The sequence below is a fragment of the Pinus tabuliformis genome, chromosome Q, assembly GCF_031772625.1.
Source record: "Pinus tabuliformis cultivar Carrire ecotype Pingquan chromosome Q, CPIR1, whole genome shotgun sequence".
In the NCBI taxonomy this organism is placed as follows: domain Eukaryota; kingdom Viridiplantae; phylum Streptophyta; class Pinopsida; order Pinales; family Pinaceae; genus Pinus; species Pinus tabuliformis.
In genome coordinates, this window is record NC_142296.1 from 1,267,591,037 (window position 1) to 1,267,605,960 (window position 14,924).

A 14,924-nucleotide genomic window follows, 5' to 3' on the forward strand; every position below is an offset into this window, starting at 1 on the left:
TCTCCTACAGAACAATGGTATTAAGTATGTAAAATAGGTTGGGCACATTGCATAATAAGCTGCTCCCTGTATAAAGTGAAGTCCAGAGCCTTCATGGGCTTTCTCTCTGTAAAAATCAAATCAGATGAAAAAGGTAAATCAGAACTAATTGAAAGGCCTGGTATTAATTTTGCTGTAGTGTGTGCCTATAATTTAGGATGTCTGTCAATAGATGTCAGATTTTGCTGGCACCTTCAGTTGCTGCTTGTCGGTCTTCTAGTTAGCCCTCTGTCAATCTGCCCAAGTTACATAGATATTCATAATTGAAGGAAGAACAATAAATGTGGATATATCTTATTGAGTATGTTGAGTATGAAAATTCCTTTATGATTTCAGCCAACCAAGATTTCTCAATGCTATAAACATAGATATAGAAGTGAACTAAGACATTGTATTGAAGGCAGGAGGTAAGAAATGGTACCCTTGGTCAAACAAGATTTTGAGCCAACTATTACAACTGAAAATTGAGCAAGATAATTCAAAACTGGACTTGGCAATGGGACTCAGCAATGGGAATGATGAAGAAAATAAAGGCTTTCTTGTAACAACCTAGCAAGCTATTACAACAAAAAGAATGAGTAGGTTATGATAACTTGAAAAACTGTAATGTAACAAACCAACAAGCTATTACAACAAAAAAATTGAGTAGGACATAATAAACAATAAGAATCTGTAATACTAATTAGAAAGGAAATGAAGGTTGCAATTAAGTAACCCAAGATAGCCAACAAGCTAGAGGAAGGGATTCTAAGCAAGAGACTTGAGAAAGGATGCATAACATGCTCCAGGTCATTGAACCCACAAATAACATGCCTCCATATGATACCAAAGTTAAATTCCTGTTTAATGAACCATATTTAATTTTTGGTTTATGATATTGCTCCCAAATTTTAAACTGTTAATGGTTATCCACTACAGTACTGTCATTTAATTCACTTATTGGGCAAAGGGACAACAGCTTAATTGATTTCGAAGGCCCATCACTCATTGTGCATAGATACACCAGCTATTCAGAATACTATTCATGATGTTAATCTCTGGTAACCACCATTAGTTTAATCAAGCCCTGATTTTGGATGTTACAGCGTTAAAAATTTGTTCTAAGATTTAAGGATATTACACTATGATTGTGATGGTCCTAAAACAAATGCAATTTCCATATTCTCCAATGTGATTTGCTGGTGAATAATATATTTTGAATTTAATTGTTTGCATAATAGACCTGGTGTTTTGGCTCAGATTACACATACAGTGAAACATTCCTAACAGTCTATACATGCTATGAGATGGTTATAATAATTGATGGGTTACACTTGAATATCAGCTCAGCTTATGCTTTGCCGGGCTGCACATAAACAACAGGTTTATGGAATAAATTAGGGCATTGGCTTGAAACATTTTAATCAAAGTTTGATTAAATTCAAATTTGATGGGGAGAATCGTTGCTATAAGCCAATTTAAACGAAGGTAGGTTGGAAAAAAAGGTAAATGATGAACATATACTAACAATGGTTATTTTGCTAGTCTCTGTCAAAATATATCAGTCTGTTCACATTCCCATTAAGACGTCAGTCAAGCCAAAAATAAATAGCCAATACAGCTGAGGGTTGTGTCTATTGCAGGTTAGTTTTAAGGAAGGGTGAATTAGTATTAGGGCGAAGCTCCAGTAAACTTGAATATTTGGCTGTACTCATCAAATTTTAAGTAGCCATCCACTTCATTTGTCTCAGATGATGGCATTCTATAGGATTCCATTATTTTGGGGCTAAGTCCATCTGTCAACATGCAAGCCTGAAAGCAAAGGAATACAACATTCCAAGGTATCCAACTGTGACAATTATTCAATGCAAATTCAGAACACATAGTCAACACTCTGTACTGGTTATTGAAGGCCTCGTATTATCTTCGAGTATGTGGAAAAGTTGATAAACTATAGGAGGTTTCAGAGAGGAATCAGAGAACGAGCTCACCTCATTCATGGATGGCCAGATTGCAGACTGCTGTACGCATATAGAAGCTGTGAGAACCATTCTCTGCATTTGGTGAACATCATATTGACCACCCAGTCGAGGATCTGCTAATTCTGTAATGGTTCCAGACTCCAACAGCGGTTTGGCCTGCACAAAATATATCTGATCACATTTGCTATGTAAGGTCTTTAATGCCTATTTTGTATTTTCAAGATATGCACATGCAATATTGCAATGGATGAAAGGACTAATTAAAGCAAAAGATGAAAGCAGAGACTGCATTCTCAGCAAAACATCTATTATAAATATGTAGGCAATTTGCCAATATGTCATACAGAACTGATATGATTCCTTTATTATCTATTGGAATCTTTCACTCCACTCTTCAGTTATTTCAACAAGGTGGAAAGTATTGGACATAAAAGAACCACAGAATATTTGATATGGTTAGATCGAGAAATATAAAATGTGGGCCTCAGAAACTTTGATTCTGTTTTTGTCATTTTGAACACAAGTCTCCCAGATGGGCATGGCAAATGAGTTATGATGTTGCATCTTAGATTGGGTTGGATCATTTTAGGATCCAGATTTACTTTGGTTTACATTATCCTAGCACCATCAGTTTTTGTTGGTTATAGTTTATGTTTACTCACACAGAGTAGGAAGTTCTGCTCAGTGACATCAGAAGGCATCCTACCAGAAATGATCTCCAACAAGAGCACTCCAAAGGCATCAACATCTGTTTTCTCATCAACAATTCCACGCAGAAAATACTCAGGTGCCAAATACCTGCTCAAGAAGTTTCGAGAATGATGAGCTTGCAAATAATCAGCTATATTACCTATTCGGTATAACTATAGATGCCAAGAGAATACAATGAAGAAGATGATGAAAATGTTTACCCAAAAGTTCCTAAAATGGTTGCTATAGAGTGATGACTCCATTGCCTTGGAAGCCACTTTGCCAATGCAAAGTCTGAAATATGTGATAGGCAAGTCAGAATATTTATGAGACTAGAAACTAGATATCACCATTCAAAACGATTTGGCAGAAATGCAGCACTCGGTGTGTTCTGTGTTTAGGAATGTTGCTGTTTAGCTTATTAAAGATGAATGCAATCACTCTATAAAATATAAGATACAATATAAGAAATAGAATATCCTGAATCCCATTAGCAATGAAGTTTAAAACTGAGGGAAAAGCTAGACCCTTGCTAATGTTTTAGAGGTCCTGAGAGTAGCACATTATCAATATTTTAAAGGGTTAAATTGCTTACCTGTGGCTGAAAGTCTGGGCCAAGCAGAACATTCAAGGCTTTGATATCCCTGTGGATGATTTGCCGTTTGCAGCATTTGTGGAGATAATGCAGCCCTCTTGCTGTTCCCACTGCCACCTTGTATCTGATTGGTCATTCCAGCAGCTGAGTATTTGTGCCTAATCAAAACTTTGAGTTAGAATTATTCCTTCTCACATTTATTTGATTTAATATTCCAGCTAGATAGAAAGTGAAGGCCCCATTCTTCAAATGGCATCTTCTGTTGCTTGATGCCTATACCAATCAAGGCAGAACATTCTTTTTCAATAGAATGTCGCATCTTGTCGAACCTCTTACTCTGTCTCAGCCCTCATCGCAATTGTCAAAAGCTTTAATTTGTTCTTTTCCAAATTATTCTTATCCATGGCCTTGTCAATATTATTGTTGCACTCTTCCTTCAATTAGTATGTAGCACATAAGATCTGAGCTATTGACAGCCTCATTAAAGAAATTGCTCTTTGCTAGAAACTGGAGCAAATTCAGAATGGTTATCAAGAGGAACAATTGTCCAAACTGCCACTAAAGAGGGAAAGTACATCCAATAATAGATATTTTGGAAGAAATTGCCCCACAAAATGGAAGAATATCCTCCTATGGGACCTGTGAGATTTGAAGTTTATGCTCTTTGGAAAGGCTGTAGTTTGGAGTAATTTCAAGCAATGTTTCTATAGAGAAAAAGAGACGACCTAATAGGGCCATACCACAACAAGATTGGATAAACATATCTGTCATATATGCAGAAACACCTAGTATTACATTAATGACAGATGAACAGACACCCATATGGGTAGGGCCTGCACTGTCCTTAGGCCAAGGAACGGTGGACTAATGGACTTGTAGCCTTGTATCACCATCCTCCTACGATGTGTTTGCCATTTTTCAAATACTCTTGGGGATGGTACTTTGAAGAGTACCCCCAAGTAATTGTCAACCGAATAGATGAAGATTATTAGAAACTTGCAACAGGTTGCTGCAAACTTCCCAAGACACAGTGAGAACATGGATGCCTAATAAGAATGAAATTACACCTGGGAATGAACCTTGATAGCTCAGATCAAAACCATTAAGTATGGATTTTTGCAAAGACCACACTTTAATTTCTAAAAAACATTACTTGACATTCATTGAAATAAAAAAAATATATATTAAAAGTCAATAAAAAAAATATATATTAAAAGCTTCCGGTCAACACAAGCAAGCAGCAACTGCTCTATTATAGATTTAATACTAGGTCAGAAATGCTTTTCAATGCTAGGGAAGTCCCTTTTGGCTAAGAAGCCATCAGTGGGGGATATCTATTCCATTTTCAAAATTTGCACTTGGCCCCACCCATTTTTACAAGTACATCTGCCTAATTGAGATAGAATTAAGATAGTTTCCTTTACTTGCATTTTAGAATAAGTTTGTATTTAGATTAATTTCTACATTCTTTTAAGTCCTCTTTCCAAAGAGGCAAACTTTAATAGTGGATTGGCTTAGCCCTAAAGCTTAAGGATCACTTTCTTGCCTAATCAGCAAGAAGATTGATCTGATCACTTTCTTGTCTAATCAGCGAGAAGATTGATCTGATGTCTCTTTTCCATTGGTGAATGAAAGTCATATTTTAAAGCCATTGGAAATTGAGAGAAGGTAATTGGACCTAGTTGGACACACAAGTATGAGCACAACCATGTCACTGGATGACTTGGACCTTAGTAGGGTGGTAACACCACCCCTCTTTTACCAACCACCAACCCCGTTAAGCACCTATTGGCCATGTTGATAAATATTATCCAACCCCGTTAAGCACCTATTGGCCATGTTGATAAATATTATTCCGTAATTTATCCCAGTTTGTTAATGCTTCAAGACTGTTCTAAGCCATTGTCTTCAACCTAAATACAGAACTTCTCTGTACTATTTTTGCTTGGTATTTCATTTCATACCATTTTACAGTTTTTCAAATTGAGAAGGCCCAAAACCAAGCCTTAGATGGGATAATTTTACAATAATTGTAGCTTACCGTGTAAAACAGAAGCCAAGCTACCCTATGGTGAGAAGTCAAAGATGAGATGTAGACCATTCTCAATGCCGCAACTAATTAATGAGTCTGTATTGAATGGCAGACATGGCCAATTATACCCAATTCCATGGGAAATTCTTTTTCCCTTTGCTAATCTGTATTTCCACCACCCAATCTCTTCACTGCTATTATTTTCCCACCTTGGAGCTCTCCTCTGCAGGCCTTTACAAAACCAACTCTGCCAACAATGTTGTCTGCCATGCAAACAGGTTCAGAACAATGAATCTGAGACAAGCAACATTTGTCTAATACTGTAATGTTACTTGATGTAAAAACATTTATTGAAAATGTTTTGATTCTAATCATGGAAGCAATTGGTGGATTTAGAAATCTCTTCATATGTAAAGCATTTTCATGATGGTTTCGATAGAGAAGGTGAAGCGCAATTTCAGTCGTCGTTATATCTGGCTACGGATTTCCTTGTTATACTTCGCGTTGTATTGATCAGCCGTCCAAAGATGAACAGAATTACGGTGGAAATACCAAATTAACATTTTTCCAGATGTTCCCCACAACAATTCAAATGGTGTTTTCATTCTTTAGAATAGCACTGTATTCCAATTAGAATGTTAGAGAAGAAAAAGAGCCCAATTGCATGACAAAACTGCATCAGCGTTGACATATTGATAATCATCATACACATCAATAAAGACATCTTAGAATTCATATGCAGCGTCAGTTTTCATATTCAATATCAAGAAAGACATTGAGAATTCATATGGGCTATTATTTGTTTTAAAAATATTGTTTCAAAACAATAAATATATGGGGAAATAAGTAATTAATGAAAAACATAAAAAAATTGAATAAAGATTTGAGGAGGCATGTAACTCACTTCTCCTCCGTTCAATACACGTTTTTGGAGAATACTTGGTTAATAAGGGAAAAGTTACTGGGTGAATGGTTTTTGGCTTGAGTGATTGAGATGGTGATTTTGTTGATTTCTAGTAGCAACAGATGTGTTCTAAGTCTCAAATTTTGTAGGGAGGCTTGGGCATATGTATTCCAAAGAACTCAAAAAGTGTTTTGGGAAATTCTATCTGGAGACAATGTTATTAAAATAGTTAATTATTTTTAATTGGTCTCTAAGTCTAAATATAGGGAATTAAAATAATTAATGGGTATTAATCTAAGTGTGGGTGTAACTTCTTGAAGAAGAAGAGGATCAAGCAGAAATGATCTTAGCTATTGATTAACTTCTAATCTGGGCCATTGAATGTCAACGAGAAGATTATTTAAGGAGACTTGAGAGTCATTTGGAAAACACACAGAGAGTTGATCAGTCAGATCGGCAGCGCAATGATTTTATAATGGGTTTATATTATCCCTTGCTCTTGTGGGACCCCCTATATTGGTGAGACTGGTCGCTCCATTAATCAAATGATTAGTGAGCATGTAGCGGATCTTAAGCATAGAAGAGCTAAGTCTTCCGCTTTAGCTGAACATGTAGAAAAAACCAATCATCATGTTTGCATTGAGGAGGCTAGTGTTATTGCTAAGGTTTCGCGCGTCCATCATCGGAAGATTAGGGAAGCTTTTGAGATTGAAAAGAGGCCGAGCGGAAGATTAGGGAAGCTTTTGAGATTGAAAAGAGGCCGAGCAATCTCAATAGAGACGATCACTGGAAAATCCGTAGGTGCTGGATCCCAGCTATCTCTTCTTAGTCGTTTTTTCTGCCCCTCTTCGTTTTTTTTTTTACTGAATATTATTTTCTCGTCTCTTGTTTTTTATTTTATTTATTTATTTTATTAATTATTATTATTATTTTTTTCTTTCTCTTGTCACTTTTTATTTTTATTTAATTAATTAATTGATTTTTATTTTTTTGTCACTTATTTTTTTATTTATTTAATCAATTAATTAATTAATTTTTTTTTAAACTTATTTTTCTCGTTCTGTTTTATTTATTATTTCTAACTAACTTTCATCTTAGCATCCCATTAATTTATGTATATTTTTATATACATGTAATTTAGTCTTATAATATCAGGAAAGGTCGTATGATTACTAAATAACTTATAATTTTAATTATTAAATAATATCTTTTAACTAACTATTAATACTAATTATAATTACTTTATATATATATATATATATATTTTACACCCAATATAACTAATTTTGAGGATAGTTCTTATATTAGCCATTGGTCAATTTAAGTGTTGGTGACTTTGCTCTAACTATTTAACATCCTAATATATATATATATATATATATATATATAATAATTAATAAATAATTTAATAAACAAATAAATTAGCTTTGTAAACCAACCATCATAAGTATTTTTAATTTTCTTTTAACAACCTAATATTATTATTTTAGTTAAAATATATATATTCATATATAATTAATAATTTAAATAAATAAATGAATTATTTTTAAAAACCTAATTTAACTTAATTTCATAAATAAAATAGTAAATAATAATAATAATTAGTAAATAATAATTAATGAATAATTTAATAAACAAATAAATTAACTTTCTATACTAACCTGGTATTTATTTATATAATTTTATTAATTCTAACCTTTTCTTATCAATCGAATATTATTATTTTAATTAATATATATATATATATGTGTGTGTGTAATAATTTAAAGAAATAAATGAATTTTTAAAAAACTAACCATTAATTTATTTTATTTATCTTTACCTAATTTAACTTGGTTCCATAAATATAATAATAAATAATAATAATATTATTAAATTAATAAATGAAAATTTGACCTGGGTCCTAGAGTCAAAAATTAGCCGTTAATCTTTTGTAGCCATTGGAGTCTCTGCTTAGACTATTTAACATGCTAGACTGGATCTGTTTCTTCAACTTGTCCTGACGATGAACCACACTAGTTGGTTCGAAACGTGTCGACAAATGGTTTCTCATGTGATTTTCGCCGAAAAATCTCTCATAGATTTTATAATGATCATGCAACAGGGGCAGAGAGAGTTTTGATTGAAGGATCTTATCAGGAGCTAAGAATATTCAATAGAGAGGCAGAGAGACACACAAAGAAGGTAACACGGAGGCAAAAGAGGGTGATGTAGAGCCAAGAAGGCCCACGCAGAGCAGCGCAGAGCCTTCACGCAGAAGTCCAAATTTGTTGAGGAGGTTGACGTTTCTGAGCCGGGAGGGTTGGAATTAGCTTCTGAGAGAAAATCGATTCCCAACAGAGGTGACATAGTGCCTTAGAGGTTGATGTAGGCTCACACTGGGGCAGCGTAGAAGTAGTCGGGAACTCGTTGGTCAGCTGCCGAATTAGCCGAGACTTGTAGTGTAGAGTGAGGTAATTTCACTAATTTCTTCTCCCGAGTGATATTCTCTGTACTGGATTTCCAGCAAGATATCCAAAGGTTGTATTAAAAAATAACTTTTGCTTAATAATAAAAACCCTCAGATCTGTTGCACCGGTTTTTCGCATTGGGTTTTTTCGGGGACGTTTGTCCAAAAACCACTGTCCTTTGTGTTGTATTTTTCTCTATTGTTCAGTTTCTTGTTTCGGCATATTATTTTAAATGGTGTAGGTTTTTTCGGGGATGTTTGTCTAAAAACAACTGTCCTTTGTGTTGTATTTTTCTCTATTGTTCAGTTTCTTGTTTCGGCATATTATTTTAAATGGTGTAGGTTGCAATGTATGTATTTCGATGTTTTCCGTAGGACACTACAAATAAATTGTCATGTAAATCTAACAAGTAGGAGAAATATCACCAATTGCTGCAGTAAGGATTCCGGTTTAAGGAATTTTCACATGGTATTATAGGAGTGCAGGTGAAGCAAGAAGAAAAGTTCCAAAAAACCCAATGCTGAGTAGAGAAGGAGATCGAATAAGCTGCAGAAGGCAGCAGTTCGAATCCTCAGAGGGTTTGCACAATCTAAGCTAAGAGGGCTGAATTTTTGAGGAAAGTCTCTCTGAGTGAATCGACAGAGAGGAAGAGCTTCCAAATTGAAATCTTATCGTGGTAGAAGGAGCAGCACCGAGCCTTAATGTGAGGAAAAGATGGTGGGACGCTGTTTTTTTGCAGGCAGTTACTTGGCATAAAAGACGTCAGAGAGAAGGGAGAGAAGAAGCACAGTGAGAGAATTTTTCCTCTGTAGACTTCCCGTCAAGGAGTCCATTTTCTTATTGGATGAGCAACAACAGCAAGAAGCAAAGAGGAACAGTTAAAAATTTTGCGTGGCAGAAATGGTAACCAACGGGTTGAGAGACCAGGACAGGTTGGATGGGGCATCCAACTATGTCATCTGGAAGACAAGGATGACAGTCCTTCTAGTTGAGAATTCTCTCAAGACCTATGTCGACAGTGTGGTGGTTGTACCCGCAGATCCAAATCCGTTGAAGAAGTACCAAATAGAAATGGCGAAGTCCAAGAGGATGATCCTAGATATAGTAAATGATTACATGGTTTGTCATGTCATTGGTAGAGAGACTGCTAAGGAGATGTGAGATGCCTTGGCAACGCTGTATCAAGGATCTTCCAAGCAATGGAAAATGTACTTAGAGCAGAACTAAGATTTGCGCAAATGCAAAAGGGGAAGCGCATAGATTCGTTCCTCATGGAGCTTTAGGAGACTCGTGATGAGTTAGCAACTATGGGGTCTACACTTCAAGGGTTCGAATTGGTTAGACTAGTCCTCAATTTTGTCTCAGAGGAGTGACAAGTCTTTGTCGAGAGTATCTTGGGCAAGGAGACTTTGCCAAATTGGGATGAAATATGGGCAACTCTTAAGCAAGAGGAGTTGAGGAGAGATCTAGTCAAGTGTAAGCTTGAAAAAAGTAACAATAGTGGGTCGAATCCCAAGGAGGAAGAAGAGAATGCAACTCTTGCATCCAAAGGGTAGCAAGAATAGCAGAGACGAAATAAGGATGTCTCGAAGATCGAATGCTTAAGGTGTGGTGAGCTGGGTCACTACGTAACACAGTTTCCTCTCAGGAAGAAAGACAAATATGAGAAGCATGATTCAAAGGTTGCACCCATGAAGATCGAGGAGAAGGAGTTTGCCATGAAAGCCGAGATACCTCCAGGAGGAAGGTGAGTTGATTTAGAGCTGTAGTTTGAAAGAGCTACGGATGAGCAAGATCCTTGAGGAGCCCACCTCTCAAATCAATTCTTTGCTACAGGAGCCTAGATCCATAGTAGCAAGATGAAATAAGTGTTAGATGGTGTCGATGAGTGTTGGAGCGACAGATGCAGTGGCTAGAATGCCAAGTCTGAGCAGTCCAGTGTAGAGTTACAACAGTGCAGTAGTAGCAGCAATGCAGTGGCTTCAAAGGGATAGCGTAGGACTAGCAACAGTCAAATCATCAACATCGAGATGCATCTGTGCTGAACACTTGTTCAATAATTTGGGATGTTTTTCTGTTGTTGATGCAGTAGCAGTGACAATTTGCAGTGCAGGGGTAATTAACAGTGGTTGTGCCAGCAGCAGTACGAATGTAGAAATTCAGAAGGAGTTGTAGTACAAATGCAGTGTTGACAGTGGCATTGTCAGCGGTACAGGTGCAACAACAATGCAATAGTTGGTGGAAAACGTATCAGACATCAGTAGCCATAGGACGATGTTATGAAGTTAGGGTGATGCTTCAGTGGGAGGCATTACTAAAGCACATTACTTGCTAATAGGGAGTGTTGATTTCTGGTAGCATCAGAGGTGATCTAAATCTCAAATTTTGCAGAGAGGCTTGGGCACATGTATTCCAAAGAACCCAGAAAGCGTTTTGGGAAATTCCACCCGAGGACAATTTTATTAAATAATTAATTATTTTAAATGGGTCCCTAAGTCTAAACTTAAGAAATTAAAATAATTAATGGGTATTAATCTAACTGTGGGTGTAACTTCTAGAAAAAAAAGAGGTTCAAGCATAAATGATCTTAGCCATTAATTAGCTTCTAATTTGGGTCGTTGAATGTCAACGAGAAGATTATTTAAGGAGACTTGAGGGTCATTTGGAAAACACAGAGAGAGTTGATCAGTCAGATCAAATAACTGAAGCTAGAGGCAATGCAATGATTTCATAGTGATCACACGGAGAGGGGCAGAGAGATTTTTGGCTGGAGGATCTTCTCCGGAGCCAAGAGTACTCAGCAAAGAGGCAGAGACACACATAGAGAAGACATTGCAGAGGCTAGAGAGGGTGACGCAGAGCCAGAAAGGGCTCAAACAGGGCCCACGCAAAGTAGCGCATAGTGTTGGTCCTCAATTTTGGTCATTTTTGCCTATCTTAAACCCATCCATTTGCCACCATATTCCATCATATTTCACTTACATATGCTTCATTTCACTCTTATTTTGCATATTCAAGTAATTAAATTAAGTGTTTCAATTTTTAAAGATTTTTGTAAAAATTGGGTTTTAAGAGTAAATTTGGACTGCACTAAAAAATCCTATAATAACTCCGTTAAAGTCATATGTGCAGGACACTTGAGCGAGAGATGAATGCATATTTGGAAATCTTGGGAACCACGAATGGATGAACACCTATTGGTTCAGTCAAATTGAGCAAACACAAGCCCCGCCAACGTTGGTCAAACTTGACCTGTCATTCAGAAATCCCTATTAAAAAGGGGCAGAATATTATTTTTTGGGATTTTGCCTAATTTTGTGAACCAGACTTAATGAGTTCAACCTGGATGGATGGATTAGGATAGATAAAGACTGTTAGAGCTATTGTAGTTAAGTTTGATTAGGATAGATAAACACTATTAGAGCTATTGTAGTTAAGTTTGTTGCTAATTTTCTTATTTAAACTGAGTTTATGAATCATTCATGTATGTAATTTGTATTCAGACTATTGGAGAACTTTTTATAATTTGAAAAATACTTTCTACTGTTCTAAGTTGTTGTTCATGCTTGTGGATATTTTCATAACTTAGTTGTAGATGAGAATTCCTTAAGTGTACAAGGTAAGGTTGGAGAGCCCCCATACCAAGCTAAGTACACTTTGATTACATTAGTATGATTTTAATTTCAATATTTCTTGTTTCAGATTTATGCTTCATTTATGTAAATGTGTGATGTTTCTTATGTGATTTTGGGATGGTGATAGTTTAAAATCAAATTTGCATATGGAAAGACAAACAAGACTTTAAATTAAATTCTCTTTCTAACAAGTTATGAATCATAGCTAAAATCATCATTTTTGCATTTCTTGTATTATTTCTTGAATTTCAATTTTATTTGATGCAATGTTAATGATATTGGAGTAGATCTATGAGGAATAACAACCATGATCTTCTAAGTTAGGAACCTCTTCTTTTTCTTCCTGCATATTGAACAAGAAACTTGTTAGTCTTTTAAATCATAGATTATTTTTGTCATATGCACTTCCTTTAACTTTATAGTCTTGCCTTCCTAATTTGATTTCACTTGAAATCAATATATTTTAGACATGCTTCCAAGTCTATAAACCTGGATTGATAAGTAAAACACATATGTTAGTTTACTTAGTAAATTGACCTTAAAATTTTGGTGCCGTTGCTGGGGAAGCTTATTCAAAGTCAATTAAAATAGGAAGCTTTAAATAAAAACATTAAAAAAATAAAACAAAAACATAAAAAGTAAATAGGATTTTTCATTATGGTCATTTATGCCTAGACAAAGAGATGAAAAAGGTAGATACATAAAACAAGACCCCCCAATTACTAAGCCACTGGTAGCAACACGATTACCTCAATTTGAATTAACTACACCAATCACTGGAAAACTAACTTTGGAAGAGTTAGAGAAAAAACAATGTTCAGGACAAAGGTTAACTCTTGTTGAAAGACACACTTTGTTAGCTTATGAAGTGAAGAGAAAAAATAAACATATAGAAACATCTTCCATAGGAAAACAAAGAGAGACAAGAAAACCAATCGATCAGCTCATTCTTGAACAAATAGATCAACCTATCTTTGAACAAATAAAACAAGTTGCATCTCAAGTTGTTACTGAAACATTTGAAACTATTGAAAAAGATATGGCAGAAGAATATCCTTACTCCAGAACAAATGTTACATTATGAAAAACAACAAAAGGAATGGAAAATAAGAAGAGAAGAAGAGGCAAGAAGAGAGAAGCAAAAAGGAAAATAGAAGAAGATTTCAAAAGAGAATATGATCATAAGAGAAGACATGATGTAAAAATAGAAAATGATAAAGAAACTACTTTTGGATTTCCAATTGTAGATACTAGAGCAATTCTAGGAGAAGAGGTAAAAATGAAGAATATTCCACCTTCAGTTTTACCAAATTTCTATGGAATGTCTTTTGAAGATCCTGATTCATTCATGTTTGAATTTGATATCTTATGTAGAACTTATGGTTATACTGATGATACACATAAGCTTCGTCTTTTTCTTGCTACTTTTAAAAAAGCTACCTTACAATGGTTTATGGGATTACGAGAACACTCTATTACTTCTTGGGAAGAAATGAAGAAATTTTTTCTTAAGAAATATCAAGCCTATTGTAGGCCTAGAGATTCAAAAGAAGATATTTTTAGAATGTCTCAAGAAAAAGATGAAAGTTTGGAAGAATATTTTGAACAATTTCTTTACAATCTACAAAAATCCAAACAACATTCTCTAAACCCCGATACCATTAGTCATTTTTTCTTAAAGGAATAAGAGATGAGTATCTTGATATTCTCAATGTAATGGGTAAAAGAGATATTTCGTACTTACCATTTGATGAAATTGTTGAATTATGTCAAAAGTACTCTAGAGGTAGATCAAAAACATGAAAAATAGATATAACTTCTAGAGCTTCTAAATCAACAACAGGAGGAGTGACAAGAGCAGAAATAGGAAGTTTGTCAGAAAAATTTAAAAAAGTTCTTTTGAGCACCTTAGGAACACAAGTTGTTGTATTAAAAGCAAATAAGAAACAGGAAGAATAAGAACAAACAGTGTCAGTCTTTTGTCCTAAATGTAAGAAGAAACATATTTTACGAGAATGTCCTTTGGATAATATACATGTTTGTGGACTTCGTATAGAAAATCATGTTACAGACGATTGTCCAACATTAAAAGAGTTGCAAGCAGGTCAATTAGAAAAACCTCAAACATTTTATTATATGGCACCAAGAACAGCTTGGCAACTACGTTTTGCAGGTACATTTCAACAGTTTTCTCAACAAATTCCCCATAATTTTCAGTATCAAAATTCATGGAATACTCCTATGCCATGGTAGGTTTAGCTTCCTCAGCAAAACCAAAACCAACCTTCACAAAGTTGGCGAGGATATGCCTATGGAGCTCAACCACCCCAACAATTTTACTGTCAACAATATCAATCTTATCAGTCATATCAACTACCATATCCGCAACAATCATTCCCATATCAACAATTCCAACAATCCCCTTAATCAAATCCATTCACACAACAATCATTGTCTGCACTAACTCAACCCCAGTAGCTTCAGTTACCTTCTAACCAACCACCACCCAGACCAACTCAATTACCAACTCATTCAGAAGAAAATCTGAGTAACGGAGTGGAGAGATCAGCCTATAATGTGGAAGAAACAACATTATTTCCTACATATTCTATTCTTCC

The 14,924-nt window shown here is 35.2% G+C and overlaps 1 pseudogene; it reads right to left on the minus strand.

Annotated features, from left to right (window-relative positions):
- Positions 1-1,683: 1,683 nt before the first annotated feature.
- On the minus strand, positions 1,684-14,743 carry LOC149224463 (putative receptor-like serine/threonine-protein kinase At5g57670; annotated as a pseudogene).
- Between the last annotated feature and the right edge of the window lie 181 nt (positions 14,744-14,924).